Source organism: Chrysemys picta, chromosome 1 (assembly GCF_011386835.1).
Source record: "Chrysemys picta bellii isolate R12L10 chromosome 1, ASM1138683v2, whole genome shotgun sequence".
NCBI classification, from domain to species: domain Eukaryota; kingdom Metazoa; phylum Chordata; order Testudines; family Emydidae; genus Chrysemys; species Chrysemys picta.
In genome coordinates this window covers 206,109,550-206,130,466 of record NC_088791.1, presented here as the reverse complement: position 1 = coordinate 206,130,466, position 20,917 = coordinate 206,109,550, and the positions used below count along the sequence as shown (strand labels likewise).

General features: G+C 42.0%; 1 long non-coding RNA gene across 1 annotated transcript; it reads left to right on the top strand.

Moving 5' to 3' along the window:
- Positions 1-8,583: 8,583 nt before the first annotated feature.
- Positions 8,584-20,581, top strand: LOC135978179 (uncharacterized). Its single transcript, XR_010595597.1, has 3 exons — positions 8,584-8,711; positions 10,956-11,124; positions 19,578-20,581. It is a non-coding gene; the product is annotated as an uncharacterized LOC135978179 (long non-coding RNA).
- Positions 20,582-20,917: the final 336 nt, after the last annotated feature.

Below are 20,917 nucleotides of genomic sequence, written 5' to 3'. Positions count from 1 at the left end.
GCTTCTTTTTAGGCCTTCCTCCAGTTAGAGCAGACTGCAGGTGCAGTAGGGCAGGTCCACGAACTGTCCCCATGAGGGGTTTATACACCCCATCGCATTCCCCAATGTGTAGATGTCTTCTAATCCAAGTCCTTAGCATCTAAAACTAGTGAATTGTGGGTTTTTTTAAATACACAAGTTTGTAAATATAACAAAGTTTACAATACACTAATTTTCTTTGTTATACGTAACTCTGCTTAATACATTAATATCTGACTGGAAAAAAGCAGGGAGATACAGGGATAAGAAAGGATATGGAGAAGAAATCCCTAAATTGACACCGTTTATTGGCACATGCTTCTTCAACATATTCTTGGTTAGAATAAGGATTCTCTTGCTTTGTAAGGACCCAATTCTGCCAGATCTCCACACTCTCCTCCCATTGAAGTCAGCAGCAAAGTTTACAAGATAGGGGCCCCAAGTGAGGAACCAATCCCAGTTTTCTGCAATGGATACTAATGTGTTTATATATAGATAGATAGATAGATTACACATATACACACACATATACATACTATAGCCATTTAAGTTCAGTCATATTGATGACCCCACATTTTCTGTCCAATGCCGAAGATATTCTTTTCCACCATAACATTCAAAGAAATTCATTTAACTGTTCATGTGGAATCTTTTTAGTATTTGAAAAATGTGCTAATATTCACACTATGTATTATTCATATACAAGTCCTGCTGGAATTTATATACTTTATGAAAAATGGTCTCATTCAGGTTTTCATTTGCTGCCCAGACAGAACTGAAAATGCTCACCAGAGGTATAGGAAAGTGTCTTAAAGCACAGTTTCAGAAGTCACCCTGGACATTTCCTGTTTTATGTTCGATAACTAAATAACCTCAGCATGCAATTTATAGTCCTTAGACTTAGCATAGGCCTTATCTAGGGACTAGGACAACCATTGCGTACTCTGAAGAGTGACTCTTTAAAGAATATTGTGGGGTTCCAGAATTATTGCCTTAGTGATTCCAGATCACCTTTTTAAAACTTCCAAGTACAAGGATTCTCCCCCCACATACACCTCAATAATTAACCCTGTAAACTAAATCTAGAATTGGAAAGACACACTGTGTTCTTCAGGCTTTGACATCAGTAATAGAAATTCTGCCATTGGAACTTAGTTGATATTTCTGCATGAACCAGAAGACAATACAGATAGAGAATTCATGGCTTTGTCAGGTCTGCAGCCTTAACTGGAATGAGGAATTGTAAGAATTAATTCATGTTACTTAAAATAAGCAGACATGATTGGGGGGGGGGGGGGAACACAGCAAATCAAATCCAGTGAGTAAGAAAATGCCATTTCTGACTGACAGGGTGTCCAAGGGCAAAACCTTCTTAGGCCAGGAACATGTTGCTTCTCTTTCATGACCATATATACAAAGGCACGGAGTCTGCCCACAGAGGCTAACTAGACACAGATCATCACCAGCAATCTTCCTTACATGCAATTCAGAAGATGAGTGAGTTAATTACTAAGCCAACTTGGCATATATAGACCTAAGTTTGCAGCTAACAAATATTCACTATTCCATTAAGGTCTTATGTTTAATTTATAGTAGATTGTTAAAGTATTTTTACTACATGCTTCTTTACAAGCTTGTCTTTCATGGACTGCTGTTCTAGCATGCAGAACAACAAGAATAAATTTATTCTTCTCCAAATTCTACTGCCACTGACGTCAGTGAAAAAACCTATCTTTGACTTAAATGGTAAAGGAACAGGCCCTGAATGCAACTGATCATTTATTATACTACTACAATACTACTAACAGTATGATATTGCTATTTTGCACAAATATCTCATGGGCTTTACTGAGTTTTGTGAATTAGTGACTACACATGATTATGCTTGATTTTTTACTGTATCACAGAAAGAATTTCTGTGTTGTACAACCATGGTTCATAAATATTCAACAAGCAAAACTTAAGCACGCAACTCACCAGCTGGCACATTCCCTGGTAGCTAGGCATGGCAGACAGGCTCCCCTCCTTTAGGTCTCCCTGCTGATAGCCATTCTGTCCCTGCAAGTGTCTGCTTCTTCTTGCAACTCAGCCCTCTGGCTGGGTCAGGGTCCTCCCCCTTTCCAGGGTACCAAGAGTTCAACAAGTTATAGTCCATCAATTTCACATTGGACCCTCCGTCTGACTCCAGGCTCACTAGTCCTTACTCCTTGACAAGGGGTTCCACACCACCTTCCTCTGTGGGCTGGTAGGGGAACCCATGCCTTCCCTCTCCACTCTGTTCCAATCCAGGGACCCCAACTAGGCAGTCAAGACCTGACTACACAGACCCCTTGCTACCTCTCTGGACCACTTGCTACCTTGCTCTGTCTTCGGCTTTTGCTTCAGCCTCCTCCTGGGCTCCAAACTCCACTCCCCTTAACCTTCTTCCACAGGCTCCCTCTGAGCATCTGAGCTCTTTCTGCTATCCAGCTGGTTCTGCGGGAAGCGAGCTCTCGTTACCCTCCCCTCACAGGCCAGTCTCTGTCTCAGCAGCAGTCTTACTGCTCTGGGCAGGCCCCTCCACCAGTGAGCAGAACTTTGGATGAACTCATTTCCTGCTGCTTTCATTCCCAACTACCTTGGGCTCTCTCTCACAGACTTACCTTCCTTCAGGGAGGCTCTGTCTGCCAGCAATCCAGCTCAGCTCCCTGACACCAGCCAGGCTTCTCTTGTTGAAAGAGTGCTAGAGATCTGCTCTCCTACCTGGTCAGCCCCCACCTGAGCTGGGTTCAACCCTTTTAAGTTCTCCCTCTAGGACTGATACCTACTCCAGGTGTAGTAGGGTGAGACAGAGCCTGAAGACTCTCATTATCCCCTTCGGGCCCAGTGTGAGGTACATACCCCCCAATGGGCAAACGGCCACCCCAACTGGTACAATTGTAATCAAATAAAAGTAATTGTTGCACAATCAGAATAATGGCAAAATCTGTACAAAAATCTTATGACTTGTCATGCTGTTGAGATTCCTCACTCTTTGGCACAGAGTCTGCAATCCACTAATGAGCTATTCTAAGTGCTAACATTTAAAAGGCATGAAGAGAGTCTTTTAGTAAGCCCACACTACTCTATAATACTTCGGGGGGGGGGGGAGGAGAAGGTTGACAAGGGCAATTTATTTTAATGAATGCATGCTTTATACTATACTAGCAAATGTACAGTAGTACCTATTGTAAAAGTAATGTAATCTTAGTCCTCCCTACACCACTCAGCTATTAAATCTGTGCTTAGTAATGGGGTAAAGCCTTCTAGTTTGAGTGAATTAACAAATTTGCAAGTTACAGAAACAAGGGTTAATAAGGTTCTACTACTACAATTATTGTTGCTAGTGATATTTTCTTTTACCATTGATTATGGTTAATGGGCAACCTCCCTTCTCAAAGCACTTGAAAATGGGCAAAACGTCTTTGAAGGCCATTTTCTATTTCTGATCCCAAGTTTCTATGTCTTCCCGAGGCCCACAAATGCAGCACTGCTCTTTTCATTGGGCCCCTCTCAGGCACCACTAAATTCATCTGCTTCTCAGCCCCTTCTCCTGGTCCGTGCAGAGCTTTGCTGTCTTGCCTCTTCTTCGGCAGAATTCCCCTACTGCTACCATTCCCTATGGAGTCCAGCAGCTTTCCTTAGGAATCTCCCTGATTTTTGGAGGTCCTCTCTCAGGATTCCCCTCCCCTACTCTGCTGCCTTGGGGGGGGGGGGGGGAGTCTCCTTCTCCTGTTACAGGCCTTAACTCAAAGCTCTCCTACAGTAGCCTACCCCATTTCCAGCAAGTACCTTAACCTAACTTCCTCAGCCTGCTCCCAGAGGGAAACTCCCCTAATTCTCTCTCCCAGCTTTCACTGCTTCACAACCACAGGTGGGGCCAATCTTTCTAATTAATCCCTAGGATATCCATCTGGGGTCACTAATTAGCCCGTATGTTACCAGCTCATTAGTGAGGCTGAGAGATGGCTGTTATGTCACAAGTAAGACTGAGCGCAGCTTCCCTCAGAGAGCCAGGAAAGGATGGTGGGTGCTGTAACAGACTAGATTAGATGGTCCACTACAGGTATTTTTCGTCTTTAGTTTATTATTCTTTGACAAATGTAGGTTGGGGTTCTACTACCCATCTACTGCTCTCATGGTACAGGAAGTGGGTCATCTGGTCACTCCATACTCAAGTAGACCAACCAAGAGAGGAATAGGAGGAGACTGGGTGGACTTTCCCTCCAGATACCATTCAAGAGGATGTGGAGTGGGAGATTTTCATGTAATGAAGAAATTACCTTTAGGAACAGAGGGTGCTGCAGAGTGAGTGAGTGGGGAGAGGCTAGGCTGAAATGTCAGGGGCCCAAGTGTTTCTGCTCTTGTTTTGAGTCCTTTGCTGTGTTTGTAACAAGGCAGCATTCAGGAAAAAAGTGTGTCAACACACCTCTTGGAGCAGGAAGGGATCAGTCTGACTGGCTCTTTTGTCTCATCCCCATCCTGGAGAGCCTGTCCCTCTGAGAAATGATGTGCAGGGCTGCATTCCTGCCTGTAGATCCTGTCTGTATGAACATGGGCTGGCTTCATCCACTGCCACAATGCAGCTGCCTCTTGTGTGGGGCAGCTGTTTAAAAAAGGATCCCTCTCCCAGCTCTGGTCCATGTACGTGTAGAGTAATATTCATGTCCAATACAAACATCTGCATTAAGGTTGTAAATTGAAGCATGCAAGTTAGGAGATTTACAACCTTCACTTGGCTATATATCCAGAATCCATGGAGTTAGATACACTGGTGCACAGCAAGTCAAATCAGTTATTCCAAATTTATATTACATAACAGAGATCAGAATCTGATTTCTAGTTTTTCATGCTATTTGTCTAAAGCACAATGCATATCTATGAAGCTGTCTTAATAACCATTATAGTAAATGTTCACTACAATAAATCATGTAAATCCTTTAAAGTGATGCTTTCAACTTTAATTTTACATGTTTTGTTTATGTCACTAGAATAATATTTTTACTATAAACATAATTTATTATTGTTTAGCTGGCAGGTCAGTGGATTTGAAGCTCACCTCTGCTCAACTATTCTTGGCATTTCAATTAAGATCTTACATCACATTTCTTCCAGTATCCATTAAAGATCATCATGAGTGATTTTTTTGCTAGAACCACCTGAATGACTTCAATCAACTTTAGAGTGAAAGTCTAATGTGGTTTGCCCTAAAGCCCTGCATATGCACTTGAGATGTGGTGAATATATTACACATAGATTTTATTTAACATTACAATGGCAAACATAGGAGAGGAAGCCGAAAGGCAAATAAAACATGTGGTAAGCATACAACTGCTTCATTGACTTGACAGGCTCCTATGTGCAGGGGCCTAAAAAGAAGCAAGTAACCTTGAGATTTCTTGGCTAGAGATCATATTAAAGGAAGCCTATCCCACCTCTCTTATGCCTTCAAACTTGTTTTGAATATACTGTCACTGACCCAACCTCTCTTTGAAAGGGATATCAGACTACAGGATAACCACAGACTTGTCCTCTGGCTTGCACCAGACGAATGATTGTCTGTAATGGACTGACCAGTTGATCCTGGCTACATGGGACTATTGCCCACAGAAGAAGTTCATCAATGCTGTCCCAATGAAGTGCTGCTATTCTTGACTCCTGTCCTGAGGGCAGCTGACCCCACCCATTACTCCAATTGATACCACTGGGTCTAGAAAGTACTCAGGGTCCAGCATGAGCTTCAGTCCCATTGAAATCAATGGATCTTAAGCAGGTGCTTAAAGTGAAATATACTTAAGTGCTTTGCAGGATTGGGTTGATGATGATTGCAATTGGACATTGTGCTGTTGTTCTCTGATGATGTTCCAGTTCACTTGGTCAGACCAATGGTAGAGATGGGAGGGATTGCTTTTGACCACTTCACTGCTATATATCTTTGTCTTATTTTCTTACCAAGGGGTGATCATGTGGGCGAGTCAGCAACAGTTTCCTAAAAAAACATTAAATTGTGCCAAGTAGAATTCCTATTAATTCTGCATTTAAAAAAAACCCACTATGATAAATGTTGCTCCAACAAAGTAATAATGACTTGCAATTTATTGCTGATAACTCTTCAGGTGCTTGATCACTATGAATTATTTTGTATTCACTGTCATTGCACTAATCATTATTAATTTATTTGATATCCATGTGGCTGTCATATACAATCTCATGAGACTTCCATTATAACAGCATTAATTAAACATATCATTAAGAAGAGTATCTTAGCCTTATGAAATCGTTTAGTATTCATAACAATATTGATCATAATGAATTCATTTGATATTAATGTGAATGTCCTATGTACTTCTACAGAAATTCCATTGTAATTTAGTACTGATGTGCCATTATAATAAATGGTTACCAGCAGAATGGGCAAGTTGTAAATCTCTGTATTCACTATCTTTTGACACAATACACTCAGACACTGTTAGAAGCAGTATAGGAGCATTTGGCATTTTTAGAACTGAATTGGAAAATACCTACTGTCAAGCAGTGCCCAAAGAAAACATAGGGATGTTACCACACTCACATGCTATTCTAGGAAGAACTACTTCCGGGAGTGGGAGTGGGGAATGTTAGCATGAAATGCTACACACAATAGACCGGAGAATTAGCTGGGTCAGATGGCATAGGTCCATTTAACGCTTGTTGAAGATTTAATCTAGTGTTTCTTGGTTATTATAGCTAGGTCATGACTGCTTAGATGGTACAATGTTAGCTCTACCTGCATAGATTTTTGACCAGTGTGCCTGCATTTTTTTTAAAGTGGTCTGTCTCCTTTCTAATATTTGAGCTAGCCTTTCTTTATGTTTGCATCATTTGTAAAGGCTCTGGTGGTTCTCATGGACACAGCTGCTTTGGAAATCAGCTCTGTACTTACAAATAGAGCTATGAAAACACTGCCTACTGCCTCTTCAGCCTGGTGCACTGGCATGGACAGCTGTGCTTTCACATTCAATGCCAAGAGTTTTTAAAAGCTATCAAATAAATCATAAATAAATCAGGCAAGGAGCAGGAAAGGGTTACTCTCTATTTACTGCATATATAACTCTAAAACAAATAATACCAAGTATTGGAAGCTGGTGCTTTATAAAAGCAAGTTATTAAATATTCACAATCAAGTAAATGCACACAACACACAATGGGCGCGCTCAGTAACACACAGAACTCATTCCCACGTAACCATGATATTCCATCCCACTTGCTCTCTCCGATGCTAAGTTCCCTTCAATCACTCCCATAACTGTTATTTCTTTCTCCCCTCTCTTTGCTCCTGATATCCTCATTCATCACTATGCCCCCTTTGTGCTTCCCTGCATTTAGTAATTTCTCTGCTCAGACCTCACTTCATCTCTTTCTCAGTATTCCACATCCCTTTGGAGTCTTCGCTTCTCTCCTTCCTGAAGATGCCATTTCTTTTTGCCTGAAACTCTTGGTTTTCCTCTTTTACTTCCACGTTCCTCCTTCATTTCCCCTCAAAGTGCCTCCTTTCTCTTTATACTGTAGCTTCCCTTCTCTTTCCAAAGAGCCTAACCTCCTTCTCATTTCTGAATGGAGTTGCCGCTTTTGAGTGAGACTAGAGGCTCCTGTTCTCCCTCACCTCACTCCGAGGGTTTACAGCTGTTGAGAAGTGGGGTTCCTCCCATTCCCATGATGCATTTTCTTTCCCCTAACCCTCAGAGCAGCTGCTTCCACTACTACTGAGGTTGTGAGGGATAAGGTCAACCTGACTTACTGCAAATGAGCAAACCATGCTGACATCTCAATCCAAGAGGAGTCAAATTAGTAGCCAAAAGCACTCCTCAGCACAGCTTTATTTTCCAGCCTGGTTATCTCCCTAGAGACAGCCAGAAATGTGTCTGGTCAGAGGATGGGCAGCAAAACGTGGTGACCTATAGCCACAGATATCACAGGCCTCAACAGCCAGACCTGAGCAGCAAAAGTGGGGACTGAACAATCGCTGGTTTCTTTGTTTATGTAAATATCACTTCAATAACCTACTCTTCAAAATGTAACGCAATCACTGTTTTATTAGTTGTATTACAGGAGTACGTAGATGTCGCCTCCACTGTCAGGGCCCCATTGTGCTAGGCACTATACAGACATGTAGTAGGAAATACTCCCAGTCCCAAAGTGTTTGTAATCTAAGTAGCCAAGCCAGACCAAAGGTAGCATCAGAAACAAAGGCACAGAGATGCTAAGTGACTTGTCCAAGGTCACACAGCAGGTCAGAGTCAGAGTCAGAGCCAGGAAAATGAATGCAACTCTCCTAATTCCCAGTCCAGTACCCTACCATTGGACCACACTGCCTCCACAACAAAAATACCTCTGATTATTCTGTAACTTAATGGACACTGCACAAATCTGGAGCTCTCTGGGTATTGGCTTGGTGAGCCCCAAAGGCCATCATTGAGAATTAGAGAATGTAATTATGCTCTTGGTCATTACCTGCCAAAGCCTAATGCAGGGGGTAGGAGAAATACTCATTTGTATTTTTTCTCTTTCCAGCCGGATCAGAAAGTTCAACGAAATCATTGTGTGTCTGAGAAACCAAGTGAAAGCTGTTCCTGCTGTTGTCTTTCCTGATTACATAGAATTGGTCTTGCCAAGCAGGGGCACAGGAGACATACCATGTGAGTTGCCCCCTGTGATATTTTCCAATGTATCAGGGTTCCAAATGATAAACAGAAGGCTGATAAAATTCACAGATACAGACAGGGCAAAAAAAGGTCACACAAAGCATCTGTAGATACTGCAGACAGAGAGAATGCGTAAGGAAACCACTGCTGGTTTAAGGACACAAGTTAATTTGGAGTACATTTATAGCATGAGTCAAACAGCTTCCACACTTGTACTTGGCAGCACTAAAAATGAGAGATGGCCAAAGTCTGAACATGGAGATGGGTCCAGATTTTGAACACCCTGATATGTACAGGTGTTTGGATCCAGGGATTTTATTCAAGCTACTATAAAAAGAAATAGTTTCTTTGCAAATTTTGGGTTTGAATTATTAAAATGTGAAGATGTTTGGATCGGTGGTGGGGGAGATTGGACCAGTCTCTACCCAAAACACTCAACATTAATACTGGAAAATGGAAAACTAAAATAATTCAGATTAGGTGTGTTGAATACCAGCCATCAGGTCACATATCATATAAGTAGGAAGGGTATCACTTTGCCATCAAGATATAGGAATTGCCCTTCCTCTGTCACTCCAATCTTTATCAGACAAAAATCTGGGGACCAGTGCAAAGCTGCAGTTGTAGAGGGTGCAAAAGAACATGTCTGCGACGGAATTCTCTGAAAGAAATAGAATTTGTAAAAAAGAAAAATTGAGATGAAGACGATGACTAAGAAGTGCACACTCCTCTGATGCTCCTTAATAGGAGTAGGTAGGAATATTTTTCCCATTAATCTTTTCTGACATACAATTGGCAACCTAATCTAACAGATTCTGTCTGTGTTCTAAGTGACTCTCACCTTATTCCCTACAAAGTGAAACATGCTGCCTTGGAATTTGGGATCTCAGAATGTAGCAATGATGTTCTCTGTGATCTTCAAGTGTGTTGGAGAAGGGGTCATTTTCAACCCTGATAGTCCATCAAATGCTACTTAAAGTATCCTTGCATGCATTTTATTTGGCATTTATTTATTTGGCAAGCAACTAGGATGAATGACGCTCTTGAGACAAGCATCATGGCAGCTCATTAACGATGAAATGATTGTTTACATGCTCTCTACAAAATTCCACTCAGTCTTGGAACATAGATGAGCAGACATGTGGTTTCTCCCCATCCCCCACTTTCCACACATACCATCATCCTGGGAGCAGCGCTGAAGTGTCAGCAATGGCTTTGAACAGTTATTGAGAGGGTGGAATTCCATCTGGGCAGGCTTTTCTATATTGGCATCTCTTGTAAGATATGATAAGCAGGAAAAGAACAGCTGAAGTGGCTTGAGGTCATTTTTATCCTTGCTTAAGAAATCATGGGCAATCAAATGAAGACATTTATAATAAATAAATATGTAAATAAATTAAATAAAATGGGACACCATGGCCAAAAGTCCCCATATTGGGTTACACCTACCAAAGGGATGAACCCAGAAGAGAGCAATATACCAGCAACCTTTTATAATCTTCTAATTGAGCTTTTCCAACACATTTTAGTTTGGCAGCGTTCAAGGCCAAACATATTTTCTGACTCTTAGATACAGAACTTCTAAAGAAGCTGCTGCCAGTGTGGCCCAAGTTTAGGCCTGGTATTTGGAATATTCAGAGTACATATGTACAGCCAGGCTGAATGACATCACTGCCCTGTTGCTTCAGCAGACTGGCTATTATTGTAGTACAGTGAACCCAAGCATGTCAACATCATTTCTGTTTGTTGCATGTGGAGCCAACTGACACCAGACAATAAGAAAGATCTTTGGTTCCTTCATGCTAAGTTGGTTGAGAAAGAAAGTGACACCCACCTAGCATTTATATTTAGGAAGGAGAAAAGACAAGAGGGGAATAAGAAGCAGAGAGACACAATAAGGAAATAGAGAGAAATAAGTGGTAGTGGCAGACAGATATTGAAGAAAAAAATTGAGACGGAAGAGGGAACTCATCCGGGCAAGAAAGGTGAATTAAGAGGGAAAAAACAGTCCAACAAGTTAATTAACACATTGTTTCATTTCATCTTGGGAGGAGTAGCTTGAAAGAAAATTGTAAATCCTGTATTAATTTGTGTTATGGGAGTAAGAGGTGTTGCAAGAAGGGTCTGTCTATCTACTCATACATCCCCCATCACTATAGTGTCTAAACACTGCAATATTGATGCATTTATCCTTCCAACACCCCAGTGAGGTAGGGAAGTATTATATCCATTTTACAGATGGAGAATTAGGACACAGTAAGCAACTTGCTGAAGGTCACGCAAGAAGCCTGTGGAAGAACTAGAAACTGACCTCAGTTCTCCTGAGTTCCAGTCCACTGCTTTAATCAAAAGATCAATCCTTTGGAGAGTTAATTCTTCTGGAGATTTTAAGTGTTGCTGCTATAAGGTTAGTATCAATACTGGTCAGGCTATGGATCATCCTGTACTGTTGAGCTTGTGTTTATTTGTTATGGGGGAGGGGGGATTGTTTATGTTTGCATGTCCCTAAAGTAAATAATCTTTTCTGAAAATTGGTGTAATCTAGAGACAATATTTTCATTCCAAACAGACCAGGCTCCTTCACAGGTGGTAAAACCAATAGAGTGGTGTAAACTTGGAAAATAGTGTCACAACCTTGCCAAACAAGGAACGTTGGCCAAGAGTGGTAAGATTCTGGCCAAGCCCACACAGCATGAGGAAGAAGGCAGTGAATCCACGTTAGAGGCTTTTGCCTGGGCTGAGAATGACTGTAGACAATAATATAACAGATCCTTCCGATCAGAGTTTGTGCATTCTAACATGTATGTCTTTCTTTATTTGGATTTATGTGCCTCTGCTGTAAATTACAAGAGCAAAAATAAAATTAAATAGAAGATTACACCTTGACAGCCAGTAGAACTCAACCTCCAACAGAACACAAAGCTTCTCTCCCCTAGGCAGGTCTAAGACCCAACAGTTAGTGATGGGCCAATGTCAGGGAGCTAAGTCTTGGTTTGATTCAGGCAAGGTTTCTATATCTACCTGAAGCTTATCCAAATTATCCAGAACATTGAGAGCTCCTCTCCTCTCACCACTCTGTCATCAGGCCCTGAAACCCTCTTTGACCCCCACATAGCCTCCACTTTCACAGCAGAATGATGTTCACTCTGTTCATTCTGTTTTCATCTGAGGATGTGAGCAGCCTCTTACCCCTTGCAATGACAATATTTGAGCTCCACATGGATACTGAGAAATCTGCATCTTCAGCAGGCCGACTAGTCTTTTCTTCTGCACTGGCCAGGGGAGCAGGCACAGCAGAATCTAGTAATCCCATGCTGGGTTCAGATCCTCTGCCACTTCAGAATTAAAAGGCACTCAAGAATTTATTCCCCAGAGCAGTCCATGTGTATAGCTTGATTTTGACATAGTCCCACATGACATTCTCACAAGCAGACTAGAGAAATACGGTCTAAATGAATCTACTATAAGATGGGTGCACAACTGATTGAAAGACCATACTCAAAGAGTAGTTATCAGTGGCTCACTGTCAAACTGGGAAGATGTATCTGGTAGGGTCCCATAGAAGTTAGTCCTGGGTCTGCTACTGTTCCATATTTTCATTAAATGACTTGAATAATGGAGTGGAGATTATGCTTATAAAATTTATGAGTCACACTAAAATGGGAGGTGTTGCAAGCACTTTGGAGGAAAGGATTAGAATTCAAAAGGACCTTGACAAATTGGATAACTGCACTGAAATCAACAAGATGGAATTCAGTAAAGACAGGTGCAAAGTACTATACTTGAAGGAAAAATCAAATTCGCAGTACAAAATGGGGAAAAACTGGGTATGTGTTAGTATTGCTAAAAAGGATCTGGGTGTTAGAGTGGGTAACCAATTGAATATGAGTCACCAATCTGATACAGTTGCAAAGAAGGTTAATATCATTCTGGGATGTATTAATAGGAGTGTGTTATGTAAGACATGGGCGATAATTCTCCTGCTCTACTTGACAATGCTGAGGCCTCAGCTGAAGTCCTATGTCCGATTCTGGTGCCACACTTTAGGAAAGATGTGGAGAAGTTGGAGAGAGTCTAGAGGTGGGACAACAAAAATGATAAAAGGTTAAATGTTTAGTGTTGAGAAAAGAAGACTGGGGGGGGGGATCTGATGACAGTCTCCAAATATGTCATGGACTGTTATGAAAAGTCAGTGGTCAGTTGCTCTCCATGTCCACTGAAGGTAGAACAAGAAGTAATGGCCTTCATCTGCAGCAGTAGGGGCAAAAAAAAAAAAAAAAAAAAAAAAATCTAACCCGCTTCAAGACTGAGCTTGGTAAGTTTATGGAGAGGATGGTATGAGAGGACAGCCTACAGTGGCATTTGGCCGATCTGCAACTGCTAGCAGCAAATATCTCCAAAGGCTGGAGATGGGACACTAGATGGAGAGGGCTCTGAGTTACTACAGAGAATTCTTTCCCAGGTATCTGACCGGTGGTCTTGCCAACATGCTCAGAGTCTAACTGATCACCATACATGGGGTTGGGAAAGGAATTTCACCATGGGTCAGATTGGCAGAGACCCTTGGGAGGAGGGATTCACCTTTGTCTGCAGCATGGGGCATGAGTCACTTGCAGATTTAAACTAGTGTAAATGGTGGATTCTCTATAACTTGAATCCTTTAAATCAGACTTTGAGGACCTCAATAACTCAGCCAGAGGTTAGGGGAGTATTACAGCAGTGAGTTGGTGAGGTTCTGTAGCCTGCAAAGTGCAGGAGGTCAGACTAGATGATCACAATGGTCCCTTCTGACCTTAAAGTCTATGAGACAGTGTTGGGTTGATATGCATTGGCAGGTATTTTTGCACTATTGTTGTTGCAGTTCCTGTTCTGCCAGTAGATTGAGGGCTTTAGTCTCTAGTGCAATCAAATTAGCATCTTTTGGTAGCACTAAAGCCATTTACTTAAAAGAGGAAAAGAGTGCACAGGGAGAATATAAAAAGCAAAATTAAAATGATTTTTGTGCAATAAATGTCTATGAGTCTAAGGGAGATTTAGGTTAGATATTGGGCGGGGGGGGGAGGAGGAATGTGACTGAAGCGGTAGTTAAGCTCTGGAATAGGCTTCCAAGGGAGGTTATGGAATCCCCATCATTGGAGGTTTTTCAGAACAGATTGGACAAACACCTGTCAGGGATGGTCTAGGTTTACTTGGCCCTGCCTCAGCACAGGAGGCTGGATTTGTTGACCACTCAAGGTCCCTCCCAGCCTTATAATTCCATGAAGCATCCGATGGCTCAATATCTTCTTTCTGAGAGTGAGGAGGGGCACCCATAAACACATGTTTTCAAGACTTCTGAAATACTTGATAGGTATTGGGACAAATATTGCGGAAGGAGGTGGTTTGTATTTTAACCCAACTTGTTGACCCTTCCTTACTTGGAATGCTCTGACCTGAGTGAAAGTCAGTTTCATTTCCCCCAAAGAAACAGTTAAATCACACTATTAAAAAAAAGCAGTTTGAATACTTTTCTCTAACCTACATCTTTTTCTGAATGTCACCCTAACCACGAGCTGTTCAAATTCTTTGCCAGAGGGGGATAAAGAGAGGGAGAGAATCATGACACTACTGCATTTAGATGAAGGGAAGGAAGTGATACATATAATGAGGTATGTTGTAGTGAGGGTGGACTTCATTATCAGAAAATAGAAAATAACTCATCTAAGTGTGGGCATTTGAACACCTGCTTCCTGTACTGTGATGTAATGGGCCTGTTTCTTGTACAAACTCAACTCCCAAATTTTGATTAATTCTCCCTCATCATTTTACCAAACTGTAATCCCAAACTATTCTACCACTCTGCAGTTACAGGCCAGATTACAAACCCTATTGCAATTATGCAGACATATGACTGGTAAAAGCCAATAAAAACATTTTAGATCCCTGATTTCACATTTGACAGAATAAGGGTTTGTGGGCTGTTGTTTTTTTCAAGATCATATTTCAGGAAGGAAAGCTTCAGGCAGAGCTAAGCGTCCAGTGAAGGTGATTGCTAGAACTAAGCCTGAACCGTAATCTGCCAACAGGGTGATTCTTACAAACACTCATAGCTCAGTGTAAGCCTCTCACTCTAATGCATAGTGAAACTTGATGACAAAGATTTTAAGACATTGCAGCAATTTGGGATGCAATCAGCCACCACAGTTTGTTAGTAGACATGTGCCTCTGTCATAAGGATGTCTAGTTATGACTTGTTTCCTTTTCAGGTAAAAATAATTTGTTTTTTTATTTTAGGCTACATTAAAAAGAGAGAACAAAAAATGGAGAGAGGATAAGAAAACAGATTTTTATATTGAGATTGCTGTAGCAACAAGAACATATTTCCAAATACCCAGAGCTAAACAGCAGTTGGTAATTGAGGAGATAGGATGCTGGCATTCTGTCAAACCACAGAACAGTGCTGCAGTAGAAGGGGGGGGGGGGGGGAGCAAACCTCTTAAAACTGTAAGCTTACCTCTTTCTGCGTTTATGAATTCTTGGTCTATGCCAAGGGGGAGGAACTCAAAACACCCCCTAAAACCTGGCAATGGCTTTATATCATTCTTTGGTTTTGCTTTGTTACTTTCCAGCAAACATAAAAGAAAAATCAGAAGCTTTAAATGAGGCCAGATTTGTTACATTTTTTACCCTAGCATTAGTCAAAATAAATATTCCTCAGGAAATAGTTTTGGCAAGAAACAGAAAAGCATAGCTAATTTTTTTCTCCTAATATGGATGTAATTATGGACAATACAGTATGTTCTTATTGCAATCATTGGACAGAACTGCTAGTATTTACACAATAAGCTTTTCAGAGGCATATTTTCCTTTGTGTCACAGCTGCAGTGGGAGTCTTCTTGTTTAAAATGAATGGCTTTTTAAATAATTCCTAATCCTGGTGTTTAGGAAAACCAAGTAACTGCAACTGAAACTTCTAACCATTGGTTTGAGAACTCTAAGAACATAAAGAATGAAGAAATTTCATGTTCCTCCCTCCCTACTTTCCCTCCACCAAGTTGCTAAATGCTTTAGCTGTGTTAGCATATGCACATATCTATTTATATTCTGTAACAGAATGAACTTACATTAATAGCATTGCTTTCAGTCAAGGCCATTACTATGGGTGATTGCACACTTTGGCTGATGACCCATTCCCAACCTACTCCTTTTAGCCTTCATAGGCATGTCTAGGAGTTAAAATAGTTTTACTACATCGGTGTGGTGTTTCTACATGCAGCAGGAGTAAGTCTCTTGTAATGCCTTCCCCTTGGTAGTGACTTTCCTTGAGCGTCTGTAACCAGGGAGGAAAGGGACTTTTCCCTGATGCACAGGACAGGAGGCAGTAGGACTGCTAACCAGAAAGGACTCTAGCAATGGAGGGTATGTTCACAATTCAAATGCTATAAAAGGCATTTTACTGAATGTGAAGTTTACCCCCGTAACTATAGACAGGAGAATGAATTTGGGAAGTCAGCGTACTTGGCTTGGGAAGGTGTCCCAATACTCTTTAGAGCAGGGGCCATCTTTTTGTCAGATGTGTGCAGAGTGCCCACCACCTTGGGGTCCCAATTCCCAGTTGGGACCACTTGCCACTATACATATACAATAAATAATGAAAATGACTCTGTCCGTAGGCACCTCGGTCCATCATGCATGATGAAGAGGTTCAGCTGGGAAGCATTGTGGCATTCTCTCTCTCATAGCCCACGCTGTAACAAGATCAGCTGCAGGGGTCAGTGAATGGCATGTACTGCACATTGGCTCACTGTTCTCACCTGGCTCTTTATTTCGTTTAGTAAGGCAGCCCACTGTCATTGCTGTAGCTGAAGCACCAATAAAGGAATAACTGTGACCAGGATATTTTATTGGGCTCAAAAGGAAGTAACTGTTTGGTACAAATGCTTTGTCTAGATAACTTGGCAAAGGTTAGGCAGAATGAGGTGGGACCAGCCATGGCTGCATTATGCCATAACAAGACAATCTGGCCACTGATGACTGATCTTGCCCCATTGAAGTCACTGGGAGCTTTGCCATTGATTTGTTTGGATATAGCCCCTAATCAGCATACCTTGTTCACATTTCCCCTCTGCATTATGATCCCCCTTTGAGATTCACTGAGTGCAGTGGCTGATGGATTCCTGTAGGAGCTGTTCTGACAGGGGGCTAGAGGGAGTACGAAAGACCAGGAGCAGAAGAAGAGGTACAGAAACTGCATATAGTTAGCCCATTCTTCTGCAGAGGTTATTCAATCTGCGGGTTTGGGAGTCTGAACTCTTATTCCTTCCAATGGGAGAACATCTGAAGTTTGCAGATTCTAGTTGTCATGTAACTCCCACAGCACGATTCCAGGAAGCTGGGGGGAGGATGAGAATAGTGCTGCATTCCCCATTCCAACTTTTGAACTTACAGGGCTGGGATCCATTTGATTTCAGCAGCATCTGCTTGCAGAAGCTGAGAGTACAACTGTGATGGGTTGGATCACAGAACCTCCCTTGGGAGCTGCCACCTGATGTGTCAAGGCTACTTCTGCCCCTGCTTTCCCTGCCAGCTCGGGACCGCAGCACCCTGTCTTGCTGAGCCAGACACGCCCGTCTGCTCCAAAACCGACCCAGGGTCTGAATTACTCACCCCAAAGCTGCAGACTTAGCTGAAAGCAGCTTACAGAAGTGTTCTTGTCTTTAACACTCAGATGCCCAACTTCCAGTGGGGTCTAAACCCAAATAAATCTGTTTTACCCTGTATAAAGCTTATACAGGATAAACTCATAAATTGTTCGCCCTCTATAACACTGATAGAGAGATATGCACAGCTGTTTGCCGTCCCTCCCCCGGTATTAATATATACTCTGGGTTAATTAATAAGTAAAAAGTGATTTTATTAAATACAGAAAGTAGGATTTAAGTGGTTCCAAGTAATGACAGGCAGAACAAAGTGAATTACCAAGTAAAATGAAATAAAACACGCAAATCTAAACCTAATACAACTGAATACAGGTAAAATCTCACCCTTAGAGATGTTTCAATAAGTTTCTTTTCTCAGACTGGATGCCTTCCTAGTCTGGGCACAGTCCTTTCCCCTGGTACTGCTCTTGTTCCAACTCAGGTGGTAACTAGGAGATTCCTCATGATGGCCACCTCCTTTGTTCTGTTCCACCCACTTATATATCTTTTGCATAAGGTGGGAATCCTTTGTCCCTCTGGGTTCCCACCCTTCCTCACTGGAAAAGCACCGGGTTAAAGATGGATTCCAGTTCAGGTGACATGATCACATGTCACTGTAAGACGCCAAGCCTTCATTCCTCCCAGCCTGACTCACAGGAAGGCTTGCCTGCAAACAGAGCCATCCACAGTCAATTGTCCTGGTTGATGGAAGCCATCAAGATTGCAAACCACCATTAATTGCCCACACTTTGCATAATTACAATAGGCCCTCAGTTATATTTCATATTTCTAGCTTTAGATACAAGAGTGGTGCATTTATACAAATAGGATGAACACACTCAGTAGATTATAAGATGTGTAATGATACCTTACAAGAGACCTTTTGCATGAAGCATATTCCAGTTACATTATATTCACTCATTAGCATATTTTTATAAAATCATATAGACTGCAACGTCATAACAATAATTCCCCTAGGAACATGATTCTGACAAACCAGGGCCTGTTCCTGTATTCCTTGTTCAGCCCAGATTCCTCAGTCTAGAGTTTTCAGAAGTATCAGTCTTTATATAGGGGTAATACCTGGAGATCCCAGTCCCATTGTGATAAGCATCATACAAACACATAAACAGTCCCTGCCCTGAAGAGCTTAGTCGACGTATAACAAATAGACAACAAATATAGTGGACAGAGCAAGCCCAAGGGAAAAGTGAGATGATTAGTCTGCTCAAATCAGAGATCAGTGCTGTTGTAGAGAATGCTATAAAAAACACTACATGTTAAGGGTTTAGTCTTGGTTATGTGTTTAGGCCCTGATTCAATATAGCACTTAAGCACATGCTTAACTTTAAGTACCTGAGTAGTTTGATTGACTTATGTGGAACTATTTATGTGCCTAAATAGCTTTGCTGAACCAGGTCATTAGCCCTTTTTCTATGAAAGTTGTAAATCATCTTTAAATTATACCTGTTTTCCTTAGTGCAGCTTTTTAATCTCACAAGGAACAGTGACCAGCTCAGTAGCATGGCCAGTGGATTCCTCGAAGCTCATCCTCGATCCTAGCTTATTGAATTGGGTTTAACAAGCAGAAGAATGTGCCAGCACTAGATTACCTCTCTGTGTCTAAAAGGAACATGAGTTAACAGTAAACCTCCAACAGTTTTAGTGCATGCAGCAAGGAGATTATAGAAGATATAGGAGGGCCTAAATTTAAAGTGAGAATTTATTTTCTTATCAAAATTAATTCATTTTATGAATCACCATAAGAGTGAGGTTTTGTACAATGACACTCCGCTGTGAACATATTACATAGGATCACAGGGTTTGAGGTTTTTGTCATATCACTCTCCTCTCCGCCTCTCCCCTAAGGATACAAAATATAGGCCTTCCTGATAGAAATATTTTTAAAAGCAGATGTGAAGGGGAATCTTCCTTTGAAAACATGGCACATTTTAATAGTCCCCATTATTTTAAATAGGTGGACAGGGACATCCTGATAGTTTTAATTTTCCTTTGGATTTAGTTCCACTTGTGATTACACACACACATACACACACACACACACCCAGAGCTGTCTATTCAATATCTGGTGTGCAACAGAAGGTGCCACTTTGTCAGAGCCCTCAGTAGAAATGACGGTGCAATAAAAGATTATTTTTCTCTTTCATTTCCCCCGTGTTAGATTGAGTCTTCCTAGATGAGATTGGAACTTCTGTGGGGAGACCAACCTCGGAATATGAGAAATCCTGTGACACAGGGAAGGTATGGACAATTGGGGAAGATTTAAGCATCTGAAGAAAGGCTGCACAACAACGAATTTCTTTGTTTCCAGGGGAAATTCTGTATACAGTTACGTAGATTATTTATGGCAACAGATCTTGCAAATACATTATGTGACAGACATGGAGAGACAACATAAGGGTTAAGTCAATTTTCTACATTTGCTATGAAATGGCTTTGAAAGGTGAGGTAATTAGTGCTCCACAAGCGGGAGGGGCATGGTCATTTTAGAAAACAGCCCTGCTGCCTTTCAGCCAAAAATGCCATTGAGGCTATTATCATGATCTATTGTTTGTGTTGCACTAACACCTGAGATATGGCTACACAGGAGCTGGGAGTGAGCCTCCCAGCCCAGGTAGACAGACTCGTGGTAGCCTGACTCACGCTAATGTGCTAAAAATAGTAGTGACACTGCTACAGCTTGGGCTTCTCAAGCCCACCCGAACCCCTGGCTCTGAACTCAGCTAGCTAGTTCAAGTACCCTCTACAGCCACAACATCCTCACTGTTATTTTTAGCCTGCTAGCTTCCTAGCCTGCCTAGCCAGACTGGGAGGCTCCTACGGTGTAGCCGTACCCCCTAAAGGCCCCAAATAGGTTGGGGCCCTGTTACACTAGAAGCTGTACAGACAAGCTCCAGGCTCAAAGGCCCAGATCCTCAAAGATATTAAGTCACCTAATTCCCATTGAAATCAATGAGCGTTAAGTGCCTAAGTACCACTGAGGATCTGGGCCAGAGGCTGTCAGAGCCAGGGCATGGGTAGCCTGGCCTAAGGGTTGAGATTAGCATCAGGCAGAGGCCAAGCGCCCAGGAGCACCCCAGGAATCAGGCCAGGTTGGAACACCAGGAGATCAGAGTCAAGAGACAAACCAGAAGAGAGGGATCAAGAGCCATTAAGTCAGGAGACTAGGAGCAGGACACCGGAACAGGTAAACACCAGAGCATCAGTCCATGGCAGGATAAAGCCTAGCTGCACAGACAATGTCCTGTTTCCTCCTCTGGCTTAAATAGGGGCTGCAGCCTAATCAGCAGCCTTGGAGCTCTCCCAATCAGAGTGTAGGGGCAGGGTTTGTGCCCCAGTTGGGCTTCATGGATCCTAGTCCCAGTTGCTGCCTATGAGCTGCCAGGTGAAGGACTGCAATGTGACAACTCCTAGGAACTCCCCCAGACCTGCATTTGAGACCCATGGGGCCCTACACAGTCTTAAGACTTGGTCTTAAGCTGCTTTTGGCAGACGGCACCC